The sequence below is a fragment of the Micropterus dolomieu genome, linkage group LG09, assembly GCF_021292245.1.
Source record: "Micropterus dolomieu isolate WLL.071019.BEF.003 ecotype Adirondacks linkage group LG09, ASM2129224v1, whole genome shotgun sequence".
NCBI lineage: Eukaryota > Metazoa > Chordata > Actinopteri > Centrarchiformes > Centrarchidae > Micropterus > Micropterus dolomieu.
Genome location: NC_060158.1, coordinates 5,158,677 through 5,185,804, shown reverse-complemented (window position 1 = coordinate 5,185,804; position 27,128 = coordinate 5,158,677). Strand labels below are relative to the sequence as shown.

Here is a 27,128-nt window from a genome sequence, read left to right as displayed (position 1 = left end):
GGCTGTATGCCTGGCTACAGCGATGCACAGGCATCATTATTTGTAACCACTATCCATAAGCAGCATTTATAAATGAACATCAGATTTGACTGGAATATAATGACAAACTATAGGCTTTGCGTGACCATTAAAGCAGCTTTTTTGTGTGGAAGTATAATGAAGACACATGTGATAAAGTTCGTTACACATTTAATAACAAACTGGATAAAGCCATAAAGTTCTTAAAATAACTCAAGCACAGATAAAACAACACAAAAATAAAATTGCAACAGTTTGGAAGGTTGTTAAAACATTTCCAGCGACAAGAGCTGCAGATCAGCTGCAGGACTCTAGTCGCCCATTCAGAAATTCACTGCAAGCAAGCCCCACCCCCCCCCAAAGTACCCAGTACTTTCGGAAAGTACTATCCCCGGAGCAGGGTCTTTTTAGGGGGTAAAATGAAGACCCCAGAACTACATTTAGACGCTGGTGGGAACACAGTGAGTTCCTCCAAATGTTCCTAGTTCCGGGGTACAGTTCCTTTGGTCGAAACGCAGCTTTACATATGGCAAAAGTCTTGGCAGCTGCATTTCCGTGGACAGAACATAACCGCTACAGTAGTTGGAAAATAGCAACACGGGCAATGAATTTGATAAATTTACTGTTCATTAGAGTGTTGAGTAATGGGAAACGTTAATTCTAAAGGAATATGAGGTAACAGTTTGAGTCAAGCATAGACACTGTATTATGTTTAGCTCTTGTTGTGTAGGTTTATCCTGCTGCTGATTTGTATAACAAACAGCCAGCGGTGGTGTCCCTTCATGCCGTACTGTATTTGCAAAGCATCCCTGACACTCTGAGGGACACGGTCTATAAAGCACTTATAGGCCAGTTGTGCAAACTCCCAAGCTGTGCAAATTGCTGTAAAGCAGTTTGTTACCTGTTTTGACAAGTGCCATTCAAATTAAGCTATTATTATTATTTTTATTATTATTGTTATTATTAAAATATTTACAGAATATATATGTTTTTGATATAAATTATTCGATACCTACAACCTCCAACATAACCCACTAACAAACAGTTAATGAATATACCAAAAGTTACCAAATGACAGTATCACATAGTAGGGAGGTGGTGATAGGGGTTTGCATGCTTCATTAACTGTTTTAAGTGCAAGACAACTCTGGGAGCATCTAAATTTAGTTCATGGAAGAAAAATAATTTTTTAAACTAAGCCTCAGTGAACTCTTTCAACCCTTCTCCCATCATCCTGCTCTCCTTCTGTTTTTTTTTGTCTCAGTGGGGAATCAAAGAGCGATTAGAGGCAAGCTATGTTTCACATCTTGTTTGGTCTCTGCGGTGCAGACGCCATCATCACCACCATCTTCTCTATTATGAGCAGCAGCGGTGTAGCTGGGGTTTAATTGGCTGCTCCACTACACAAGGTTAGCCTCATTTGCAGGCCTTGTTATCTAGGCGCGTGTGTGTGTGTGAGTGTGGGTGGGTGAGAATGTAACAGGGTTAGCTGTTAGAATGATGCCAGGTCAAAATTTGGCCATTTGGCTGGTTGGTCATCATCATAATGGACTGATTGACAGACTGATTAAGACATTTTCAAAGAGGAAACATGCCACAAAGGACCTGAAAAGGAGGTTTGACCACTTTACATACCTCATTAAGCCTGCTTACATGCTTATACCTTTCAACTTACAGTACGTACTGTACTGTACTGAGTGTCTGTCTCAGTGTAGGTAGCTAAATTACCTAAATGAATACAGCTTTTTAAAAATGTATTTACATAAAAAACAAACGAAGCTCTGTGCTTGACTGTGTGTTTGAAATAAACTTCCCCAAGGCCACAGACCCTCAGGGGCCCAAAATCCCCAGGTTGGATTTGTGTCAGTTGGTTGGTTTAATTGCAGATTTCTTTAGTCTTATCCCCAGCCTAGAAGACAGTCCTAGATGCTTCAGATAAAAAAAGCTTAGGGAAGCGGCTGTGCATTGTTCTTTATTGGATTTGGGAAAGTTAATCCAACACGTATTTGCCACACATAGTAGTTAGTCCTCATCCTTAAAACCTTCTCTCTTGTAAAATCAAAACAGGGTGTTGGAAAAATATTTTTTGAAAAAGCATAAATCTCACCTTTCAACAAGACGCGTGCATTGTCAGCACAGCCGCAGCATGTGCTGAGTCAGTGTCCTGGCCGAAATAACGGAATTGCGAAGCTTTGCGGATACATGCAAGTCTTGAGAAACATGCAACAAGCCTTACTTTTGTCCGTACAATTAATGTATTTTTAATCAATTACTCTGTGTTCTCATTGAATTTCGATAAAGTGTCCGGCTTCTAACTTCTAGGGAGATCTGGTTTGGCAAGGAGATTTTGGGAATTAGGCTGAATTTGGAGACTGTGGCAGGTAGACTGGCTTACTGACTAACGAGTGACTGGCTGTGTGTGTGTGTGTGTCTGTGTGTGTGTTCTTGTTGTGTTTCCGTTCAGAGCCGATTATGGAAATAAGACCATCATGGGATTTGGAATATGGAGAGGGGATACAGTGGCTGTGAGCTGAGCTGCATTGCTGCTGGCTTCAGAGGGGATTTACGGGTCTGTACACTTTCAGGGAGAAGGCAGGAGGTGTGCGTGTGGATTCTCTCTCAGCTTTCACTCAATCTCACTGCCACTTTCCTCCTGTTGTGATCCTCAGAGTGCCTTTTGTTTTTTGAGTGTTTATACTTGCATCTCCCTTCAAGACTTTTCTTGCATTCCCTCTCCACTTATGATGATTCCTCACTCTTTTCATCTCTTCTCATCATGTTGCCTCATTAACCTTCATCTTACCCTCTGCTTACATCTGTCCAGTGTGGGATTTAAGAATAAGAATAAGAATTAAGGGGGGAGGAGGAGGAGGAGGAGGAGGAATGCCAGGAGAGAGGAAGAGGAAGGGTGGTGGAGTGGAGAGCAGAGGACTCATGGGAGAAGCCTCCTGCTAGATTAGAGGAGGAGATGAGAAATGTGGAGGCTTTTGACTTTGTTGTCAGATGGATTTCTTTTCTCTCTGTATCACACATACACACACACACACACACATGCACACATATGCACAAACATCTGCGTTTCTATTGCTCCCAGTCCCAACACACACTGACACTTATGATGCCTGAATGCAAAACAAACACAATTACTGTATGTACAATTCAGATAATTGTATTGCATTACCAATAGTCCAAATTCATGATCATTCCTAACCACAAGGAAATCATAGCACAAGCTGAGACAAGACCAACATGGTCTAGTCTAAACAAGCTGAATAGTGAAAGCAACACTTAAGCAGGTCAGCAGCAGCTTTAGTCCTACATCAGTGTCTACTCAGGGTACGTTCGGGAACAATACTGTGTGTCGGTAAGTCATGTTTTGGCAGACGACTGGTAAACACTGCTTAAATGCCTCTTGTGTGAACACATGAGGCTGCACTTAGGTTCTTTAAGCTAAATCCTAACATTGGTATGCTAAAATGCTCAAAATGACAATAGCAGCTATAATGTTAACCATGTTCATCATCTTAATGTGTGAGCATGCTATTTGCAAATTAGCACTAAATATTAGCTAAAGCTGATTAGCTAAAGCTGTTTTTTGGAGTATTTGGTCATAAACCAGGCATTTGATAAGGTGACCAGATTTTTTAAATAAAAACCCGGGACATTTTTGGTTTGGTGTTCAGCATGTCATTAAAAATGTAATGTTATATATAAAATTAAAATTTCTATTTTATAATCTGTCAAATATAACTCTTCTGAATGAAATCAAGTCATTTTTGAGGTAGAAACTACCTTTCAGTCAATAGAGGCTGCAATCACTTTCTGGCAAGTAGAAAAATGGATTTTATGTGTTGTTTTGGCCATTTAAAGGTATCTCAACAGGTAAAAAGGACTGGCTTGGTCGTACACAGCAAGTAAAATAATGTAGAATCATAGGGATAATTGCAAAAGAGATCATGTCTTTATTTTATATATAACTCAGCAGTAAGTCATGTTAAAGAGCTGGTATTATGCTCATTTTCAGGTTCAAAATCCTATTTAGGGGTTGTACCAGAACAGGTTTACATGGTTTCATTTTCATAGCCAATCAGAAGCAGAGAAAGGCAACAAGGTCAACGCAAAGACGGTAAACAGCTTCGATTCAGCTGTAGGCTACATGTTGCCGACTAGGTTGGCAATATTGACTGGAGCAAGAGTTTTAGAGTGGTGAGTTATTAATCTGTAACAAAAGTATCTTTCATCCATAAAGTTTTAACTGAGCTCTGTCTCTACATCACAGTAACAACTTTATGTCCATTGACTGCTTGGAGGGTAGCTAGTGTTTGGAAGGGAGAGGAGGTTTGTGCTGCAGCTCAGTGTTTTTCCACCGGTGTTTTTGAGGGCGTGTCGGACTAGCTGCTGAGCGAGCATTATGACACGTATTTTCATTGTGACGTCACAAAAAAGGGAAGTAAAGGCTGGACTACAAACGAGTTTTCAGGCAGTTCAGAGCAGAGTTTTCTGTGGGAGATGGGAACTCCCTTTGGGGTGGCAAATCTAGTACATGCACAAAAATATATATATATCAATAAAGGAGAAGGAAAAAGCCAAAAACCATAATACCACCTCTCTAATTATGGGCTACAGTCTGTTTCCCAAATATAAACAAGGATATTAGACATAGACCTACCAAACACACAATCCATAGGCAACAACAGGCTTCTATTATTGGCTATTATCTCGTAACCTAAATGTCAGGCCTGATTATGTTATAACCAGCACAAATACTTTTTGTGATTATCCACAATTGTAGTTATTCTAGTTATTGTTAAAAGAACCGTTAAAGTTTCACAAAAATCTTTAACAAAAAGTGATGTTTATTTAGACATTTTGTCTGTTTGATCCATAGACTGTATGGTTTGATCCAGATAAAAGCAGCTGTAGACATTAAAATACAGGGCGATATATGAATGCCGAACGGTACATGCTGCGCATGCTCCCACGGACGGCAATTAATTTTCGTCGGATGATCACTTTTCCGCACGACACCTGTATGCTCTGCTGTCCAGGCTTTCTGGCCACGTAAAATCTGATTTCAGGTCTGTTTACACCTTATACAGTCTATGATTAACACACAGTTAAAAATGGGGACATTTCTGGGGACAGCTCCAGATGAGGACAGGCCATCAAAACCAGGGACTGTCCCTGGAAAACGGGGACGTCTGAAACTCTGACCTGATGATGGTGCTAAATTAAAAGGGATCACCAAAGTGGTATTACAATTCATCCTAAGAGGGAAATACGTAAACGTGTGTACTAAGTTTCATGGCAGTTTCTCCAATAGTTGTTGGAACATTTCCCTTAAAAACTACAAATGCCAACCCATTTCCAGTCTTTATGATAAGCTAAGCAAACCACCTCCTGGCTCCACCTTCATAGTGATATGAGAGTGAAATTGTTCTCATCTAGTGCTTGACAAGAAAGTGAAGTATATTTTCCTTTTATATATTATATTATATATATATTATATTTATATATAGCCCTGTAGGCTAACAGGTCAGTGGATGATGCAGTCAACTTGGGACTGTATTACAACCTGCAACATCTCGACTCTCCAGGGTTCACTGTTCGTGGACTCGGATATCCTAAGCATCAAACTCACCCAGCTCACTGTGCCAGCCACCACCTGTCAGTGGATCACAAACTTCCTGACTGACAGGAGTCAGCAACATCACATCCAGCACCCTGACTATTAGTACTGGCGCCCCCCAGGGGTGTGTGCTCTGCCGCCTGCGCTTCTTCCTCTACAGCAACGACTGCACCTCAGGAGAACCATCTGTCAAACTCCTGAAGTTCCCTGACAACCCAACGGTCATCGACCTTACGGGGCGGTGATGAGTCGGCCTACAGGTGGGAGGTTGATCTGCTGGCTCTCTGGTGGGGCCAGTACAACCTGTGGCTTAACATGCTCAAAACTTGTGGAGATGATCGTGGACTTTAGGAGGAGCCCCCCCACTTAACAGCCCTGTGTCTGCTGTGGAATCCTTCTTTCTGGGATCCGCTATATTCCAGGACTTAAAGGAGCCTGACACGGACACCATCATCAAGAAGGCCCAGCGGAGGATTTATTTCTTGCACCAGCTCAGGAAGCTCAACCTGCTTAAGGACCACTTCTACACAACCATCATCCAGTCTGTCCTCTGCACGTCCGTCACTGTCTGGTTTGGATCTGCCACCAAAAAGGACAGGAGAAAACTACAACGGACAGTCAGGACTGCAGAAAAGAGTTGTCTACGCCAACCTACCCTCCACTCAGGACTTATATATTTTTAGAGCCAGGAAATGGGCAGGAAACCTCACTGCAGATCCATCTCACCCCAGACTCAACCTCTTCCAGCTTCTCCACTCTGGTAGGCGCTACAGAGCGCTGTACGACAAAACTAACAGACTCAGGAATAGCTTCTTCCCACAAGCCATCACTCTCATGAACAGCTGATTTCTGACTCACAGTGTCAGGAACAATTCCTGTGCAATAACCCAGTAACTCTGTCTCTAATCAGCCACCTGTTTACTGGTTGCCACTTATTATTTATTCATCATTCTGTAGTTCTCTATTTCAAAGCTGTTCATACTGTTCATATTGTCATATTTTATATTGTATATATTGTATACCAAATCCGCCTACCACAAGTACACAATACTTATTTATTCCAGCATCCTTTCACTATGCTCCATCGCACTGTGTACATGTCTACATGCATGCATGTATGTGTATGTGCACCTGCATATCTCATCCACCTCCGACATGTACATAATAATAATAATAATACTACTACTAATAATAGTTGTAATAATAATTTACTCCTCCATCCTTTGCACTCTGCTCATTGCATTATTGTCTCAATCTGTTATATTGTTTTTGTTTATAGTGTGTATATATGTGTTCTCTATACTGTAGCATGTATCTGATTTTATTATCGTATTTTATTACTGTATTATTGTATGAGTAAGCACATCATGAGCAATCCAGTCAAATTCCTCGTATGTGTACACATACCTGGCAATTAAAGCTGATTCTGATTCTGATTATAATTCTAAATGGGGATAGCGCAATTTTGGACCAGTCCTGTAGATAGAGAATGGAAATGGAGAAAAAAATAGGCCTTTTCAAATTTAGCTTCATAGTGTGGACGAAGTCTTACAGTAATGGGCAAAATATTTCTAATAGACCAGCATTGTTCCTGGTATTTCAAAGCAGATACCTGACAGGTGAGTAAAAGTAAATACATATTGTTTGTATGTGTGCTGTGTTACAGTTAGTCATAAACTAGTTCTTGAAAACGGTCTTGTTGTCTTCTGTTGCCAGGCAACCAGGGTGATTTGATTGCTGTGCAGAGTCCTCCACAGTGCATCTTCATGCATCTGTCTCTCCCTCTTTACTTCTGACATACACTCAACACAATCTACGCTGCATATTTCATCTGCAGCAACCTTCATAATATCCCAGAGCCTTTTTTGCATAAATTCTGTCTCTCCCATTTGCTTGCTAATGCATTGCACCAGCCTGCGCATAATTGTGCTCATTTAGGCTTTTCAGACGCTAAGCCGCCTTCCACACTTCCATCACTGGAGTGCCTCTGTCTTTAGAGATTTCAGATTCTGTGTGGTGAAATATTCTACATGTCAACAATTGGGAACATTTTAGCATGTAAATGATCCCCCCTTCTCTGTCTCACAGCCCCCTGCTTACCTTCCTTATTTGCATTTCTAACTGTGGCTGAATGAATGTGCAATGAGCTTGTCAGTGGGGTTGTCATTTCAAAGCCATTAGCTGGCCACTAACACAGTGATTGAAAGGGAGATGAAGGTGCTTCAGCCTCCCTCCTGTCCCCTTGTGAACTGTCTGCTTGTCTTCTCTTATTGAATTGATAAAGATTATTTTTGTGCCAGTGCAGTGGGTTTGAATTTTTATTTATTTATTAGAATAATAATAATTTTCTATCTTGTCTGAAGAAGAGTTCTTGAAAGTTATGTAGAAAACTTGTTTAGTTTAGCACATGTTTTTGGCCACTTGCAGAGCAACAGAAACAAGCTGGGAACACAACACAGCCATGTTTTCACCTTTTAAGTTGATATGGTTAATTTGTTAGCAAACTTGCCTATTTACACATTCAGCAGATATAGAACAACATTCATGTAGAGCCATGCCACTTGAAAAATTTATTTCTGTTTTGGTCTCCGCCAAATACTGAGAAAAATATCTGGCTCTTTAGCTGCTAAAATGCTCCACTACAGTATGTTCACCAACTGTCTGTCTGCTGTTTGCTGCTGAGCAGGTAGTGAGCAGTGAAGTCTTAGAGCTTATTTGCTAAAAACTGCTGCCTGCTGCGATGGAAAACAACAGCACGGATGGGGTGAAAGTTAAACAGTAAAAGACAGTAAAACATCAAAAACAATAAGCTGAAAGTTTTTATAAAGCTCTGAGATGGGTGATAACATTGGGTGATTCACATTACAGACAGTCATGACATCCATTGTTAATTGCTTATCACCACTATAAACACAACTTCACAATGTAAATCACAATAATAAAGCTTTTCAATATTTTGACATACAAACCAGAGCCGCAGCAATACGGAAAAATTAAGGGACTGCCTTCACTTACTTTGTACTTAATGATGGAAATTACCATACAAATTGGGAACAAAAAACTCATAACAAAGAGTTAACATGATGCTTTTTGGGGACAAAGCCACCAGGATGCTCCTTTCTCTTCTCTCTCTACTCAACACTTTTTAAATGTCCTCTCCCATGTGGTGACTCTCCTCCTTGACTGCTTCCCTCCATCTGTCTGTCTTCTCTCTGTGCTTTTCATCATCTCAATAATGTGGCCGGGGCCTCCTGGACCCTCAGTACCAGCAGTAAACATCAAACAACACTCTCTGTCTCATTTCTCCTCACTTTCTATCTACTACCTCCTGTGTCTTTTTATGTCCTTTTATTTCTCTGTCTTTTCCACCAGCTGTTCCTCAAACAGCTCCATCAGGTGAGATGTTTTTTTTTAAACAACACCAGTCCTATCAGTGTAAATCACAAACTCTGCCTTCAGCGGCAAAGATTGTCCATTCTAAACTAATTGAGACCCTGTAGATTTGTTCTACTTGCCCAAGTGAAATCAAGTCTGAACACTGGTAGGAAATTATATCTGCCCACAGGAAGTAAAAAAATCTAACATTTGCGAATTGGTAAACTCTTTCAGAAGCAGAAAAGGCCATCCAGAGAAACCTTTAGTATCATTTGGGATCATGAGGTTGCCAGGTTGGTGAAGTGTGCAGTTTACTCATGATGTGAAGGGCATAGGAGTTTCAATATCGGCAAAATCTAATCAGTAACCTGCCTTTCTCTGCCTGTATTTCTCGCTCTCGCTCTCTACAGTACACCACCGTTTCAAAAGCACTGTAGTGTGTTCTTTAGAGGCAAAGAGACAAAAAGTACTGATGTGATGACTGGAATGATGGATGGGGGTGAAAAATGTAGTATATAGCATTTCTGAAATGCCAGAAACTAGTGTTTGTGCCCTTTCATTGTCAAAACCATGACCAGATATTTACCTCACCTTAACAAAGTGTTTTAGTTGCCTAAAGGCCTGCTCATGCACAAGAGCATCACAGTGCAGTGTGCAACTTTGTGAAATATGTGGTTCAAGAAGGTTGGTACACAGTGAGTTCTCACAACTGGCAAACCACTTTAGCTACTTAGAGCCAGCCAGGAACACGTTTGTGCTAGTCAGTCACAAAAGTAGTAGCACAGATACTAACAGGATAATACATTTACACAGTTTATTCAAAAGACAGTCTTGTAGCATTGACTCCCATCTCCTGTCTGTAAACCATTGCTCTTTTGTGGAGCATATTATGCTCACTATGAATGATGGTTATAAGACTGGAGTGAAGGAATGTAAAAACAAACTACTTACTAATCAATTTAAAACCATCTTGATAGCAGCATCAATCTTGTCTATGGTTGCCATTGTTGTTATTACTTCTCCTTGATTCCAGTGTGTGTTAGTCCCACCCATGGCGATGACTGGCTAATTGTTAGTCCCCTGCGGTGCTCATTGGATCGCACACTTTTCAAGCAGTGAAACAACTGTTTCATGTCATGATGCCAGAGCAGAATCAGTCAACTTGGTGGAGTGGGTGGATTAAAAGGTTTGGACTCAAAACAGACTCTCTATGTTCACAATTTGTTAGTGATGCAACATTCATGTAAGGTCTAAGGTAATTTGTCTTTCGACCGGGTGCATGAAATCAATTTTGGGAAACCACAACAGCAGAGTGGATGTCTCTGTCTACGCCAACAAATACTAACATACAGTAGAATCTCAGTAGAAAAATATAAAAAACTGACATTGAAAAAAGTCTGGTCTTTGAAAATGTATGAATGGTCACAAATGGAATCAGCAAACTGAATCAAAGTGATAAAGTACAATGAGTGGTTTTAATAAGGTATCGAATTAGACTCTGAAATAGTATGAAGAGTTAAGGGAAGGTTCAGGTTGAACATTCCTCGCAGACAGAAAGGTGAAAGTCTGTGGATTTTATTCACTTCTGTGCTATTATAAAAGTGTAGTGGTGGAGGTCTTTTCTTGTTACAACATGACTATGTTGCACATAACCAGATCGTTAAAGAAATGCTGCTGTGCCAAACTGTAATGGACTCATGACTGTCCCCCTAAGGCCAGAAGGGCAACAATGAGACCATTCTCTGTAAAAAAACAAACTTGCAAGCTGTACAAAGGAGACATTTATGATTTATCTGAAGGGTTTTTAAACAGTACAAAAGAAGGCGCTTCAAGGATGAGGACTAACTGGTTTGATAAAAGCATATCTGGTGAACTTCCCCACCTCCTACAAAGAGCTCACACATCCACTTCCCTCAGCTTTTCTATGGGAAGCATCTGGAAAGCAATCATGGCTTGCAGGCAGGAAACTACATATAATCCAGAGTTGATTTATTTTAAATGCCCTTTTTGTTCTCCTGTTACTTCTCTTCCTCACATTACTGTACCCATTATCTGTCTGTCCTCTTCTCTGTCATTCTGTCTGGTTCCTCACTACCCTACACACCGTATTTCTCCTTTTTGACACCTATCAGACTGTCAGACTTAGCTTGCAAGCTGAATCTGGCAACGGCCCCATCCCATCATCCCATCTGTTAGATGGAAGGTGGCTGACAGAGAGGGGAAGGTGTGTTTATTGTGGTTGAGCGTTGGTGTCAGTTTGTTGTCACCATACACAGATGTGAACGTGTCAGTAAAAAGTCACTCACACCAGTGTGCTGTGTGTGACACATGAGAACAGACCATTACCTGTAAGGTACCAATCTGCAGGAGGGTTTCAGTGTATGTTTATGTATTCATGTATATACTTGAGTGTGCAGAAATATGTATGAATCGAAGTGCAGAAGGTGCATAAATCTAGGTACACCTTCCCAAACAGAGTATAGACATCACACACAGGGGAATAAAGATACAAAAGTGTGTGTGTGTGTGTGTGTGTGTGTGTGTGTGTGTGTGTGTGAGGAAGGTAGACCAAAAGGTGGTAGAAAGTTGGATGTGATGGCAAAGCAACTTTTTATTTCTTCAAGAATCTTATAGTTATGGGGTTTCTCCACCCCCTCTTTCTCTCTCTGTTTCTCTCTCTCTCACACATACACACACACACACACACACACACACACACACACACAGAGTTAAGAAACTTACACTAATCTGCAGGAAACAACGTCTCATGGAGCCCGTTTCAAGTGGCTCTGCAGCTCAGTGCTGCCACCCTCTGGTGTCTGCTTGTAACTGCAGAAACCCTCTAATATATTCATTACACCACAAATAAGCACTTTTGTGTACTTGTCAAGAAACTCTATCTAACAATATGCTGTACACATTATTTGAATTGAATTGTTAAATTGTTGGAACAGTTGAGTAAGAGAAAATCCTTGATTAAAGTTGCCACAGAAATTATCAGGTCATTTTTGTCTGTAATTTGAGTCCTTCTTGTCTTAAAAGAAGTTAAAACAATGGGCCAGTGCAGTTAGAGTAGCCTAATTTACTTGGTTTTGATGCAAATCAACTTGTTTTATTTTCTGAAATCAAGTTTAATTTGTGAAATTCTAGTGCAACTACAGGTCTTATGCAGGTTTCATGGTGCAGACATTATTTTTTAGAAATAGTTAAATTGTTTTTTTAAATACACATGCACATACTGCATTGACAGATTTTAAATTGATTTAAGGAAAATAAAATATCTTAAGAGCTCAGCTTTAATTTAATGCATATGCAGTAATGTGCGGACACGCGTGAGCTTCAGTGGAAGTTCATCAACATTAAAAAGCGTTGCACAACTCTTAATGCTTTATTCCGAATACAGAATTAAATAAACTCTTTGTAAGTATACCATGAATAAAGCATGGATTTATTCAAAGCATCTTTGCAGTGTAAATTGTTGCTGGGAGTCCCTGAGAGTCCTTCAAGGACATGGTCGGATTGCTGTTGCCTCAAGATTGTTTCATAACCAAAACATACTAGCAGACTTTGAGATTAAAATAACATATACATTTCTTTTAAGCTCCAAAATGTGCGTTGCACTGTTATGGAAAACAATCTGCCTGACGCCCAGGAAGAACCTTATTCACAACGAAAGAAACAGAAGTTCCTGAAAGGCTTTAGGGTTCTTGCTGATCCAAGATTTTGGTAGATGCCTGATACTGTATTAATATAACAGTGAATAGAAGCCCAGAATCTATTCCCTTCAAAGACAGTGCTTTCAGTTTACATATTTTGCAGGACTGTAAGAGCGTACAGCATGATACCTACATGAATATTTATTACCTGTGTGACCTAACTGGAAAAGAATCTGCCAACCTAATTCCCCAATCCCAGAATCTATTTTTGTTGGTAGGGATGTAAAGTTAATGTGAGGCAATAATATTCTGCAACTCAGAGGATAAATTTGAGCAGGATGTACTGTGTGTTAATTCCAGGGGTAGTTTTTCTTGGCAGCTTGAGTTTTCTTACAACAAAGTGTGCCACATTGATTAAAAAAAGCACCTGCCCAGGGCTTGGGATGGGCCTGTTTTTAACTTTGCTTCATAAAAACATCTACTATGGGCCGGTGTGGAGTCTCTGCAGTTAGCCTATATTACACAAAGGAGCAGCAGCAAAAGGAGGATTTTTGCAGCCGAGGGAGAGGCCGAGGAAATAATTAATTATAGAAGACTATGGGAGCTCAGGGATCTATTTTTTTGTTTTGTTATTCCAAATTCAAGTAGAGGATGTGTGCAACTATAAGAAAATATACCATGTGAATCCTGGTGAAAATCTTTTTGATCTAATATTTCAGCAAGTTACTATATGTGTTTTTATCTGAGGAAGTGGGATCGTGATTCGCGGGTAGGTGCCTGAAATATTTTCAGGTGCAGATTTAAGGGATTTGTAGTTACCGTTTTACCCAAAGTAATAATAAAATAAATGAGTGGAATGTAATATACTTATATATTATAAGATGCCTTTGTGTGAATGTGTACCTCTTTCTAAAAAATACTTTTTCAGTGAAATAGCAAATTCAGGGTTGTTCCAAAAGATAATTAATTGATAATTGAACGAAAAAAAAAAGTTTGAAGTTACCTGGATTTCTGCATAAATTGGTCATAAAATGTGATCTGATCTTCATCTAAGTCACAACAATAGACAAACAGTCTGCTTAAACTAATACCACACAAACAATATATGTTTCATGTTTTTATTAAACACACTGTGTAAACACAGTGCAGGGTGGATAAAGTATGTGAACCCTTGGATATAACTACTGGTTGACCTTCCTTTGGCAGCAATAACCTCAAACAAACATTTCCTGTAGTTGCAGATCAGACCTGAACAATGGTAAGGAGGAATTTTGAACTATTCCTTTTTTACAAAACTGTTTTAGTTCAGCAATATTCTCTTGAGGTCATGCCACAGCATCTCAATCGCGCTGAGGTCAGGACTCTTGACTGTGCCACTCCAGAACGCGTATTTTCATCTGCTGAAGCCATTCTGTTGTTGATTTACTTCTGTGCTTTGGGTTGTTGTCCTGTTGCATCTGCCATCTTCCGTTGTGCTTCAATTGACAGACAGATGGCCTGACATTTTCTTGCAAAAGTTCTTGATGCAAAAGTTCTTGATGAAATATGGAATTCATTTTTTCGTCGATGATAGCATAAGACTGCATTCTTGTTCAGCGACGTATCATAGAATTGTCAACAGAGATGTAAGCATGCTCCAGAGATTTCTGTGATTCTTCAGCTGACACTCTAGCCTCATTGAGCATTCTGTGCTGTGGTCATGCAGTCATCTTTGCAGGACAGCCACTGGCTCAGGAGGTAGAGCGGGTTGCCTGTTAATCGAAAGATTGGCGATTTAACCCCCGGCTCCTCCTGGCTGCATGTTGAAGTGCCCTTGGGCAAGATACTGAACCCTGAATTGCCCCTGGTGGAAGTGCATGAATGTGTGAATGCTAGTTTCAGTTTGAGCACTTCGGCTCACTGTGTCAATAGTGAATGCGATGTAGTGTAAAAGCACTTTGAGTGGTCGCAAAGACTAGAAACACGTTGGGGTGTTTCCAACGCTGCCGCAACATAATGTTATAAATAATTTTCCACAAGATTTTCCAGCCCTGCGATGGACTGGCGACCTGTCCAGGGTGAACTCCGCCTTTCGCCCCTGGGGTAAGCTGGGATTGGCTCCAGCCCCCTGTACACAGGATAAGCAGTTGACAATGGATGGATAGATAGATGGAAGATGTTCCATGACTAGAAAACAGGTTTTCCAGGTTTTCCAGGACTCTTGGGAAACCTGATTGATGAACATTAAGGCTTTTAGAGATACTTCTGTAACCATTTTCAGCTTAATATTCAACATTTCACAATCTTTGTCTTCTTAGAGCTATTTTGTTCGAGGAATGATTCACACCAGGCAATGCTTCATGAGAATAGCAAAATTAAAATTGGTGTGTGTTTTTTTTATGGAGCAGAGCAGCTCTAACCAACACCTCCAATTGATTTTACTCCAGGTTGGCTGACTCCTGACTCCAATTAGCTTTTGGAGAAGTCTTCAGCCTAAGGGTTCACATACTTTTTCCACCCTGCATTGTGAATATTTACACGGTACGTTCAATAAAAACATGAAAACATATAATTGTAAGTAAGTAAAGTTTATTTGTATAGCACCTTTCACAGATAAAAATCACAAATTGCTTCACAATAAAATGTAATACAATACAACAAATTAAAATGGAAAACATAGAACAAAAACCCCACGTCTAACTAAAATTCTATTCAAGCAGAATAGCAGAGTAGGTAGTATGAAGCTGTATCAACTCAGAGATGTAGGGAGGAACTTGACCGCGCAGGGCTCTAAAAGTAAGAACCAGCATTTTAAATTGAATTCTATATTGGACTTGTAACCAGTGAAGTGATGCTATGTGCGCTCTTCTGTTAATGTGAGTTAAAAGCATTGCAGATGAGTTCTGAACAGCCTGGAGATGGTAAAGCTCCTTCTTGCTCAAACAAGTAAAAAGACTGTTGCAGTAATCTAAACGAGAGGAAATAAAAGCAAGAATGATCATTAGGTCTGAATGATCAGATCATGTTTGTGTGGTATTAGTTTAAGCAGACTGTGTTTTTTAAATTGTGAATTAGATGAAGATCAGATCACATTTTCTGACCAATTTATGCTGAAATCCAGGTAATTCATAAGGGTTCTCATACTTTTTCCTGAGACTACATATTTAGGTGTTCTTACATTGTTTTACTCATATATTAAGGGGGTAAAACTTGAAATTATCAAAAATAATTTTACAGTTATCATAGACTTCCATCCCTCTTAATTGACACTGGATATATAAAAGTAAGTCAGTTAATGTCCTTTTTAAGGTACGAATAAATCTCTTTCCAGTTGTTTTGAGAAAGACGAGAGGCTTGTGAATCAGTGAAAACTCTCCAGGTTGGTGAGCAGTGAATCGCATCTAATGGGATTAAATGAAAAATGATGACTGTAATCAAATTGGATTACAGATAGTTTTTCAGAAAAGGTTTATTTGTGTAATTGCTCTGACGAGTACGCAAGCATTTTGATTGTATGATGAAAGCCACTTGCTTTTGATCATGAAATTAGAGCTCATTATAACTGTACAATGTTGTCTTTAATCGTCATTAGATAACTGTATTGGTCTTTATCTTGTTAGAGCTTTATAGATGTGCTTAAATTAATGTACCAACTCCACTGTGAGTCCTTTACTCAACTTAGCTTGAGTAAGATCAGTATCATCAGCAAAATTTACTTGCAGTATCAAAAATAAAAGTACTTTTGCAGAAAATATCACTTGTGATTGATATTTTATCATATATGACATTATTCGATGGTTCATATGCCAATGTGAGAGCAGCATTTTACAATAGCAGTTGCTTGAGGTGGAGCTAGTTTTAAGCCATTTACACATACAATTAGGTAGTTTACTCCAATGATTCAATGGAGTCACTAATCTCTACTTTTTTTGTTAAGTATTCAATATTTTACTACAAAACTGCTAGAAACTCATCTGAAACATGACAACGGATCATAAGCCAAACATGAATTTGTTTGACAACATGTGGTTTGCTTATGGAAAATCCTAAAGTAACAATCTTAGAGATAAATTCTGTTATGTTCACTATCTATAGCCAAATGAGTTGACACATTGGTAATTGAGCTTATAGCCGACTTATGAAAGGCCTTGCAGTGTTACGAGCTGGGTGTCGGTGGTGACATTCCAGGGAAAAATACTATATTTAGGATTTAACAGTTGAAACACGAGTTGACTTTTATCATAAAATAGTTACAGGAAATGCAAAGAAGTGCGATTAGCACTGATTTCTATCGTTAATCAAAAAGACTTTTTTGACCGCGTATCAGTTAAAAATGCAGCAAGTAATGGAACAAGAAGGAGCAGCCACAGTGAGCTGTTAGATGACGAGCTGCAGGCGGCTCCTTTCACTGTGCCCTGCTGATCGCAATCAGGTCACGGTTGTTCATGGAATGATGGTAAAAGGCCAATTATTACCTGACTTTTATATTGAAATGACAATAGTTTGTTTTGCTGCACCCAGAATTCTGTGACCTGTAGTATTAAACTGTACTGGCTGTTAGGCCTTCCACCAGTAACCACAGTTTTCGTCAAATCAATCAGGACTGAACCAACCAGGATTACAATTTCACTAGAAAGTAATAAGTAAATATTACTGTGAGATAAATGTAGTTGATTAAAGGTGCAATATTTCCCCGTGAAATGTAATGAAGTATAAGGTGTCAGATAATGGAAATACAAGCACCATAAACTTTTTCTGAACAGGACTAAATGGACTTATTGTCTTTTCACTGATGGGTCATGTCCATCAGTTTGACTGTGGTTGAACTGGGAAGCATCCGTGTTTAAATGTGTAAAAGGGTATTATTAAACCAGCGCAGTCCACAAACCTTGGTCTGATCCTGAAAGTGAAAATAAAATTATACACGCGGTCGATAATGTAGAATCCGATAACATTTGGAAAAGCAACCTTGAAAACACCCAAAGGAGCTTTAGGTTGTTTTATTTTTTCATTTTGGCAGGCGAGTGCTCTTCACTTGATCACATAATCACTGCCTGATTAATATCAGATATGAACAGGTCAACAGGATGCTAATGGGAGATGATAGCTTTGTTTACCACAGGACAGCAGTCAGGAATGTGTGTGAGTGGATGTGTGAGATACTTGAATTAGAGTGTCACCACAGGATAGTATGTGTTTGTGTTTCTTGCTTATTTGGGTGTAGGTACACTTCTTGAGGTATTAATCTTCGCTGCTCACTGCATGCAAAGTGCCCTGTGATGTCTTGTTTGGAAAGGTGTTGGCACTCAAGCTTCAGAAACATCACAGTTACAAGTTTTGTTGTCAAATAATTAAGACTTCTTAGGTTTTATTTCTAAGTTTTTATTTTTAACATTTTAATCATAAAGTCAGTCAAGATACAGGACCACACACAGGACATTTATACTAAATGATTTCAAAGTGGCAGTTCTGGGGACTTGAGATCTCACAGAAACTCACATGATCAAACGTGACTTCAGACATAAACAAACATGAAGGCAGACTGTTGTCATCAGCTAGCTGCACTTGTCTGCGCTATGCTTTGCACAGGAAAACAAAATGAAGAATAAAACTGTGGATGAGCTCATTGCTGATGGTGCATGATTTATACATTTTACAGCACAAGCAAATACACAACATGCTGGTGATGCTTTCCCAGTCTGCTCATTGGCAGTGGCGGTTTTCTGATATTTACGTTTTGAAACTGTGGTGCCTCCAATCCAGTCGGTGATATTCTCTGTAACCCCCCCTCACACTATACTGGATCAATTGACCAGCCCTGGACCTTTATCTCTCTAGTGTGCAGCCAGCATTAGCCAGACTCCCTCCTTTGTTTCATGCAGCATGAAAACATCATGGAGTCTACAGGAGCTGCCAATGACTCACCAAGTTTTAAATAACATGAATGAAAGTAATGTCTAGTGGGCATCTAGACTCCCACCTTGTACAGAAGCTGTCAATGACTGAGCAAGAGCTAAATGAAATGCAATGTCTAGTTAGAATTAGTGCTTAAATGTTAGCAAGCTGGGCTAACTAGCTTCCACTTTCAGTTAGTCTAGCTCGCTAGCTCCACCTTTACAGGCTAGGGTGACCAGACATCCACGTTTTCTGTGGACAGTCCCCGGATTTGGTGGCCTGTCCCCGTCTGGAGTTGTCCCTGGAAATGTCCCCGTTTTTAACTGTGTGTTAATCATAGACTGTATAAGGTGTTAACAGACCTGAAATCAGATTTTACAGACATTACTGTATGTCCGTGGTAATTACAGAGTTACATATAAAATAAAGACATGATTTCTTTTGCAATTATCCTTATGACTCTACATTGTTTAACTTGCTGTATACCAACGAATCCAATCCTTTTTACCTGTTGAAATATCTTTAAATGGCCAATACAACCCATAGCAGGATTTAACTTGAAGGAAAGTGATTGCAGCCTCTACTTATTGACTGAAAGGTAGTTTCTGCCTCAAAATGACTTGATTTCATTCAAAAGAATTATTTTTTAAAGATTATAAAACCGAATTGTCCCCATTTTTAATTAGCTATATAATAACATATTTTTTAATGACATACTGACCACCAAACCAAAAATGTCCCCGGTTTCATTTCAGAAATCTTGTCACCTTATTACAGGTGGAATACACTATGTGTGCTTGTTAAAAAAGGGGAAAAGAATGCTCTTCCTTTCAAATGTCAAATTGCTGTCAAGACAATACCTACTTAATATGGGCTTGTCTTATCCTCTTTCAAAAATGGACAATATGTCTAGCTGCAGCAGCACTTTAGTTTATATGTACGCACTCACAAGAGCAGAATTTAAATTTAAGTTTGACATTTCATTCTTTTTGCACTGACAACAGATGACATCTGTGTAGGAAGAAAAGCACCTGTGCATACTAAGGTATTGTTCAAATTATTGTGGAAATTACAGCATGCATTGGTAATGTTTCCATTTTAAGCGAAATCATGCCAAAGACCTGAAAAATGGGTTGCCTGTCTGCTCCGACAGATGAGAGTCGGGGGAGTTGGGTAGGAAGGAGTAAACTCATCCCATGGACTGACATCCTGTCAGATACAGCGTGTACTTTGCCTAAATTGGCCAAAAATGTCATCATCTTTTATTTTGAGAGCTCCTGTGGTCAAAATAAGATTCATTAAAATGTTTAAAAATGCCAGAAGGTGTAAACTAATCCAAATATTGTTTCAATGTACTTTTTATGGCCATGATACTATTTGATATAACCACACATCTACATATGGTAATGAGAAGCCTTCTGAGAAAACCAGGGAACAGAAAGCTTTCAGCAGCTTTCTTTGTTGCAGGGAAATGGAAAATGGAAAATCAATCTTCCAATGCAACTGAATTGAAAAGAAGCAGTAGGAGTAGCAAATTGGGACCATTAGCTGAACTTCAGAAATTAATTTTACATGCATTTCGGATGTAAAGTTTAAGGAGTGTTTAATGAAAATGCTATAGCCTCATTGGCCCATTTCCACAAATTCTTGAAAGAGCATCAGGAAAAATAAAGTATCTTTTGAGCCACAGAGGGAATTGAAATCTAAACACTGGCAGTGTTACAGTATTGCTTCACCTGTTTAGCTACAGAGGACACTTGAAGATTGAGACTGATAAATTGCCCCTGAAATAATCTCCTGCGAGCCATCATGACATGCTGTCAGCAAACAATCACCCTACCTCATTAGCATTGTGTATTGACATCAGTGTAAATCTCAGCTGAGAGCATTAGCATGCTGTGGAGTACTGATGTCCATGTAAATCAACATTGGTGGTAAATACAGCAGGTAGGACAAGGACTCTGAGCACGACTCAATTCCACAGGTGTTCAGGGAAATAGAAGAAACAGTGAGCTGGAAGGCTGATCTTAAAGGAGCACGCCGGTGGTTTTGAGACTGTTAAAAAAACAGCATTGGTTGTTTGTTTTACAATCTTACAATTATCTATATTTTCTATGTACTGTAGCAATTCCTGTAACACGGTAACAAGTAAGGGTGTTGAAATTCATGTGACTTTGACACCATTTACCAGTTTGTGTTCATCTTGTAACAACAGGTTTCTTTTAACGTCAGTCTTTAACCACAGGCTTTAAACCTTAACCAAGAAGTTACACTTGTCTATATTTAACTAGACCTCAACCATAGGTGCTGGGAGCAGACAGTATTTAACCATGGCGAGAATTACCAATACTGATTTTTATTAGAATTAAAAACATTTAAAAGCAGCTAATGTGCTATTGTGTAGGAGAGGAAGATATTATCATTTATGAGCTGAGTGCATCGTTAATTGACTTCTTCCAGACTTCTGGATATATTTTAATTACCACCACATAATTTACCCTTTCACTTTACTTTAAACTTACATTTACTTAATCACATGCATGTTAAAACACAAGACAGTTTCTAAATAACAAATGGTAATTTTGTGAATTCTCTGAACTAAGGTCATGATTGCTGCATACTGAGTAGCAAAGAGGATTGAATACATCTTTGGAACCGATCCCATTGACGCTATATCCTTATCGATACAGGTTAATGACAGCTGTGCTCTGAGATCAGCTATAGTGACATTTAGGTACTCGTTTCTGAAAAGTTTACAGTGGACCAGTAGGCTATGGTCCCTGACCTCAAGCCCTTGTTTTAAACGACTGCCCTGCTGAATCTCTCCCAACACCTGCTGATACTCCTCAATCTGACCTCTGAGTTCTTGATCGCAAAATTATCAGTAGTGGGTATTTTATAACTTTGCTTGGACTTAAAGTGGTCATATTGTGCTCATTTTCAGGTTCATAATTTTGTTTTGTTTTTTTGTACCAGAATAGGTTTACATGGTTTAATTTTCAAAAAACGTCATATTTCTGTCACACTGTACAACGCTCTAACAAGTCTTTTCACCCTGTCTTCTGAACACTCTGTTTTAACTCCTGAGTGGAGCATCTCACATGTGTATGATCTTTGTTGGGAGTTGCACATGTGCAGTACCTACTTAAAGACTACTAGCCAATTAGAAGCAGAGTAGGGCGGGTTCTGACAAGCCTGTAAACACAGCATGTTTCAGAGTGGTAAGTTATTCATTTGTAACAATTTAATCTTTCATATGTAACGTTTTAACAACTTTACAACCTTTTAATAACAACTTTATGTCCATAGACTGCCTAACGTTCAGTAGCAACGGTGGGGGTGTCACTGTGTGCTGCGGATCATTGTGTTTTTGACAGCGTGCCAACACCAGCTGCTAGTCGAGCATTATGACCAGTGTTACATAGTGACATAGTTAATGTAAGTAAAAGCTGGACTACAATCAAGCTGTTTTCAGGCAGTTCAGAGCAGTGTTTTCTGTGGGAGATGGTAACTCCCTTTGGGCTGGACTTTGCTTTTTCATTTGCAAACCTATTACATGCACAAAAAATATATATAACACAATAAAGTCAGAAAGCATAATAATAACTTCTTTAAAATCTTTCAGGTTTGTCAATGTGGAACTGAATTGCACAGCAATGGCTCAAGTAGGTCATGTTGTAGTTTTAGCTTGTTCAACATAAATTTACAAATGTGTACAAAATGAGCAAAATGCTTATACTAATTCAAATGACAGATGTCTTCTTTGCAATGAAAATCTTCATTAGTTGTGCTTGTCGAATGAAGTGATTTTGATTCTGTGTTGTGTGCTCCTCTGGGCTCAGGGCCCAGGGCAGCTGCGCTCATTACACACACACACACACACACACACACACACACACACACACACACACACAAATACCTGCCCATCTGCCCCTCCTCTCCCCAAATTGGCTGTAAATGGCGGAGTCCCCTCAGAGGCATTTCCCATTATCACAAATATCCTGCCGGGCACCCTCAATCTTCAAAAATGTCCACCTAAGAATGTTGACAGGAATTTAAAGAGAAATGAAATAGGTTTAAGCCGCCCCTTAGCAAAAACATGGCCATATCCGTGGGATGTGATGGAATTCTTGACAATTACTAAAGACCAGATGCGGACATGCTGGGATTCCGTGCAGGTATTTATCAAGCTTCTCAAAGTACCATTTTAGTCTTAAGTGCTGAGAATTCATGAAATTTACTAGTTTTAAACTTCAGAATAAAAGCAAATTATCAACTTTCTTAAAGCTAAGAATGACTCTTACTCTCCCAGTTATTTAAGACAACTCGAGAGGTCTTTCAAGTGGTTAGGAGTTTCCAATATGGGCTTGTGATGGCGCTGAGGAGACAGAGACGTGTGAGAAACTTCCAGGAGAGAAAGAATGTTTTTGAATTGTTTGACAACGCGCAGTTAATCAAATGCTATCGTTTGGAAAGAGCAGGCATAATTTTTGTCAGCGATTTGGTGAGGGACGTCATCTCACCACGGACTTTACGCAGCAATGCGTTTTCAGCTGAATTGAAGGTGGTGATGCTGCTTCGTTTCCTTGCCACAGGAAAAATGCAGCAATGCAATGCTGATTATTTAGGGCCATCACAACCTTCAATAAGCCAAATTGTAATGGAAACAATTATGGCACTTACAGCTCCACACATTGTTACACGTTTCATCGACTTCCCAACAACACTCCGCGTAATCCAGCAGAAGCACATAATTCATGCAAATCGCTGGCTTCCCAGGAGTAGTAGGCGCAATAGATGGCACTCATATAAAGATCAATGCTCCCAACCTAAATGGTTTTATAGTTTGACAGAGTACTATCAAAAGGATATAAATAAGGTTTTGTATCTCTTCACAGGGCACATCGCATCACAAGAAATGTTGTGGAAAGAAGGATTGGCCAGTGGAAGCTCAGGTTCCACGTTCTACACTCGGAAATTCGGTACTCCCCTGGGAGAGTGTGCCGTATCATAATGGCTTGTGCAATACTGCATAATATTTGCAAGAGGCACAACATCCCACCCCCACCAGAGGATGACAACGATGGAGAAGCTGGAGATGCCAGCCCCCCCCCGAGCAACATCAATTTATGTGATGGGGCAGCCTTCAGACAACACTTTGACACACTGCACTTTGGGTAGGCTACACATTATAACACAAATCAATACACACATGTGGTTTAATCAGGCCATTTTATTTGTTAACTTGTTTTTTTTTTTCAGTGCTAGGGTGTAATATTTGTGTTGCAGTATCAGTACTTTAATTTGAAGTTAAATTCTTTTCTCTGTGCAGTGCTTGCAGCTCGCTTGGGAGCGGGTCCTCATCCACCACTGGGCATACCTGACTTGAGGTACATGGGGGGACAACCAAAGCAGCGGAGGCATATGGAGAGCTCATGTTTAGGCTGGCCGGGTCAAGCGACTCACCTGCATCTTCATTGTAACTGAAAAATAAAATGTCTGAAATGTTGAATATTGTTGTCATGGTTTTGAGTTAACCAAAAATAATTTAGGCCGCACCTTTGCGTTAAAATGTCAAGCTTCATTGCTGCAGGATCCTGGCTCCCCTCCACTCCGGAGATGACGAAATTGCCCATGCCGTTTTCTTGTCAGCTTCTTTCCTTTAATATGTAGATGTACTTTTGTCGTCCTTTGGAAAACGTGACATTATTGATAATATCAATTAAAGATGCACTAAAACTGTGCCCGCACAAAGACATGGAAACGTTTTCATCAGATTTAAAAAGTCACACGAACGCCTGGTTCATTGTGGACCTGCACGCACGTGCATTGTTAAATGTCACAAGGATGATTAATTTATAGAGCTCATGTTGGAACAGACTTTATGAGGTGCTTTACATTTCAGGATGTAATTAAATGATCATTAACAGGAAACTTGTAAATAAAAAAGAATGATAATGTTCATCACTCAAATTATTTTTGAAGTGATATTTATAAATGAGCTTTTGACTGATATTTTACAAAATGCTTTGTTGACTGCAAAAATAATTACACAGTCAGTGAAACTGGCAAACATTTAAACAATGTCTGCCCTATAATTTCACCTGCAGCTATCGCAGCTAAAACAGTGTGTATGCCTTGCGTGAGGTAAGCATATTCATACCGCCAGAGGTGTGGTGCTACTAAAACTCAAGGGCAACCGGAGTTCTTGGATAACTATGACCTGGATAACTGAGAACCTTCACAGACATACTTAAACAATCGCAAGTTAACTGTGTAACGACTGATGGCAGTTTTACATACATTAGCCAACTATAACTGATCATCAAACTTTTTTGTTTTAGCTGTTCCAAAAAATGAAAGGATGTTTTGCTGCCTTTTAGTTATTACTAATTAACGTTAGCTGGCTATATACTGGAGAATTTTTTATGTTATTCAGTGTGCCATTCAAAGGCTTCCAGCAACTCCTGGTTGTTTTCTTGCATGTTACTCAATGCATGTGTTGACTATTACATTAACATACCTTAAATGTCAACATGACAGCTTGGCTCACTTACTTGACCTATGCTTTAGTGTTGAGTAGGACTGATCCCGAATAGTCAAAGATTCGATGCTTCGCAGAGAAACGAGGATCATGCCATTTTGGCGATATGCAGGTGTCATTGATTGTTACAATAGAAACGTGGCTTTTATAGTTCTGACTTAGCCTGAGAGTACTGTGGCCCAGAAGATTTTCAACAAACATCAAGTGACCATATCAGTGAGTTACAAGTAAGGGTTAAGAGGCTGTACCCCTCATACAAGCTCTTTTCCTTCAACACATTGTAAAGGACTTATTATTCCTGGCACAGAACAAGAGATCCTTTAGTGGCCAGAGAGATGTTATGTATAGGACTCATTTAATTCTTCACATCAGCATTTTCTTTCTGTTTCTCTTCCACAGATTGGGTATGTACAGTGAATGTGTCTCATTTGGTTTACCTCTGCCCAGAAGAGGTATAATGGGCTCCGGGATCCACCGCAAATGAGAGATTTTATCGTCTTGTGAACGCCACGAGGCGAGCGAGTGTGAGGAACTTGTTTTAAAAAAGAAAGACATAAGGAGTTTTTTGTTAGGAACTTGTCAAAGAATTCTTGTTTCTTTTTACTTTCATCCAAGAAGTGCAAACCTCTGCACAATCCCGAGCAACTCAAAATATATCTGTGCTGTCAGTATGTGGATAGTGTTGCCATGTTTGTTGTACATTTTGTATAATGTATTAGGTGGAGGCTGCAGGGGAAAGGGTGCCTGCTGCGCTGCTTACCCTGCTGCCACTGTGACTGCGGCCCAGACAAGAGGCATTAAAAATAGACTGATGGAAGTATTAACATGTGTATCCATGCCATGGCTCCTCTTTTTGTCATTACCTCACTATTCAACTGCAGCCACAGTATTTACAATGTACATGCACACCAAGTCAAGTCAGATAAAATCCAACTCTAATTTAAAAACCTGATGTTAAAGTAAGTCAGTAGCTAGACCAAACCCAAAAAAAAGGTTCTTTTCACCAAGGTTTCCCAAAGTATCCCTTATTATTGTTTTTTTATTTTCGTTTTATAAAATGATTCTGAATATGCAGTACCATTTGAAATTTGACAGAAAGAAAAATAAAAGTTTAAAAAATGTTTTTATATGCAGGAGTTAAAAGTTGCAACTTGGATGGACAGTGAAAGGTCATTCAAAATATTTTCTACAGTCCAAAAAGGTGTAACATGAGGCTGCAGGCTTTCTTATTTTTAAATACACAATCTATTTGGTGTCAAAAGTATTGTCAGACAAAAAACTCAATACCGGTATTCAATATTCCTGTCACACTAACCAATCTGCCATTGGGATCATACATATTACTTTATCCTATTCCTTTATTCATTACTCCCTCTCAGCTACACCTCTGACTTACTTTTCGTACTTTTACGTTATATATTGTCCTTATTTTCTTTATACTCATGAGTAAATCTAACAGGTTCATCTTCCTAGTTCCCTTAATCCACTAAAGCTACCTCATCTCTCAGTTACCCAAATAGGAGCCAATATCTAAGCACCATCCTCTTTGTCAGTCCAATTAGCTGCACCTGCAGCACTCTGCTTTCAGTGCCTGATGATGACGATGCCAAAATTTAACCACAGCAACCAGAGTCCCAGTGAGGGTGATTATAGGATAATGTGTTTTCTTTTACTGATTATGGTGCTCTCCTTGTCTGATTGAATAAAAATAATCATGTCTTCGTATGTTTTCAGGCCAGTGAGGCACCACGGTCATGCTCTCTTTATTCGGAATTTCGGGTGTTTAACAATCTGAGGAGGAATTTATATTCTACTAACCAGAAACATCAATATCTCAAAATTTGATAAGAAAATGATTAAATTACATTAAAAAAGTTTTGTTATTACTTTACCACCAGAATTAAGTATAATTATAATCATGGTAATGTGGAAAGGGCCTAGAAACAGCCTAAAGATCATCACTCAGTGAGATAAAATTTACAAAAAAGTTGTTACGCTGTTAAACAAATAAAGAAAATGCAAAACATTTAAG

General features: G+C 39.3%; 2 long non-coding RNA genes across 2 annotated transcripts in view; one reads left to right on the top strand and one right to left on the bottom strand.

The window, feature by feature from the left end:
- The window catches only part of LOC123976977, a 34,070-nt gene extending 9,982 nt beyond the window's left edge, over positions 1–24,088 (top strand). The window contains exons 3-4 of the long non-coding RNA XR_006826486.1: positions 23,451–23,729; positions 23,885–24,088. This is a non-coding gene — a long non-coding RNA (uncharacterized LOC123976977). The remainder of the gene's footprint in view (positions 1–23,450; positions 23,730–23,884) is intronic.
- On the bottom strand, positions 23,823–24,699 carry LOC123976976. The gene is made up of 3 exons (XR_006826485.1): positions 24,657–24,699; positions 24,112–24,241; positions 23,823–24,035 (listed from the first exon to the last, which is right to left on the bottom strand). It is a non-coding gene; the product is annotated as an uncharacterized LOC123976976 (long non-coding RNA).
- Between the last annotated feature and the right edge of the window lie 2,429 nt (positions 24,700–27,128).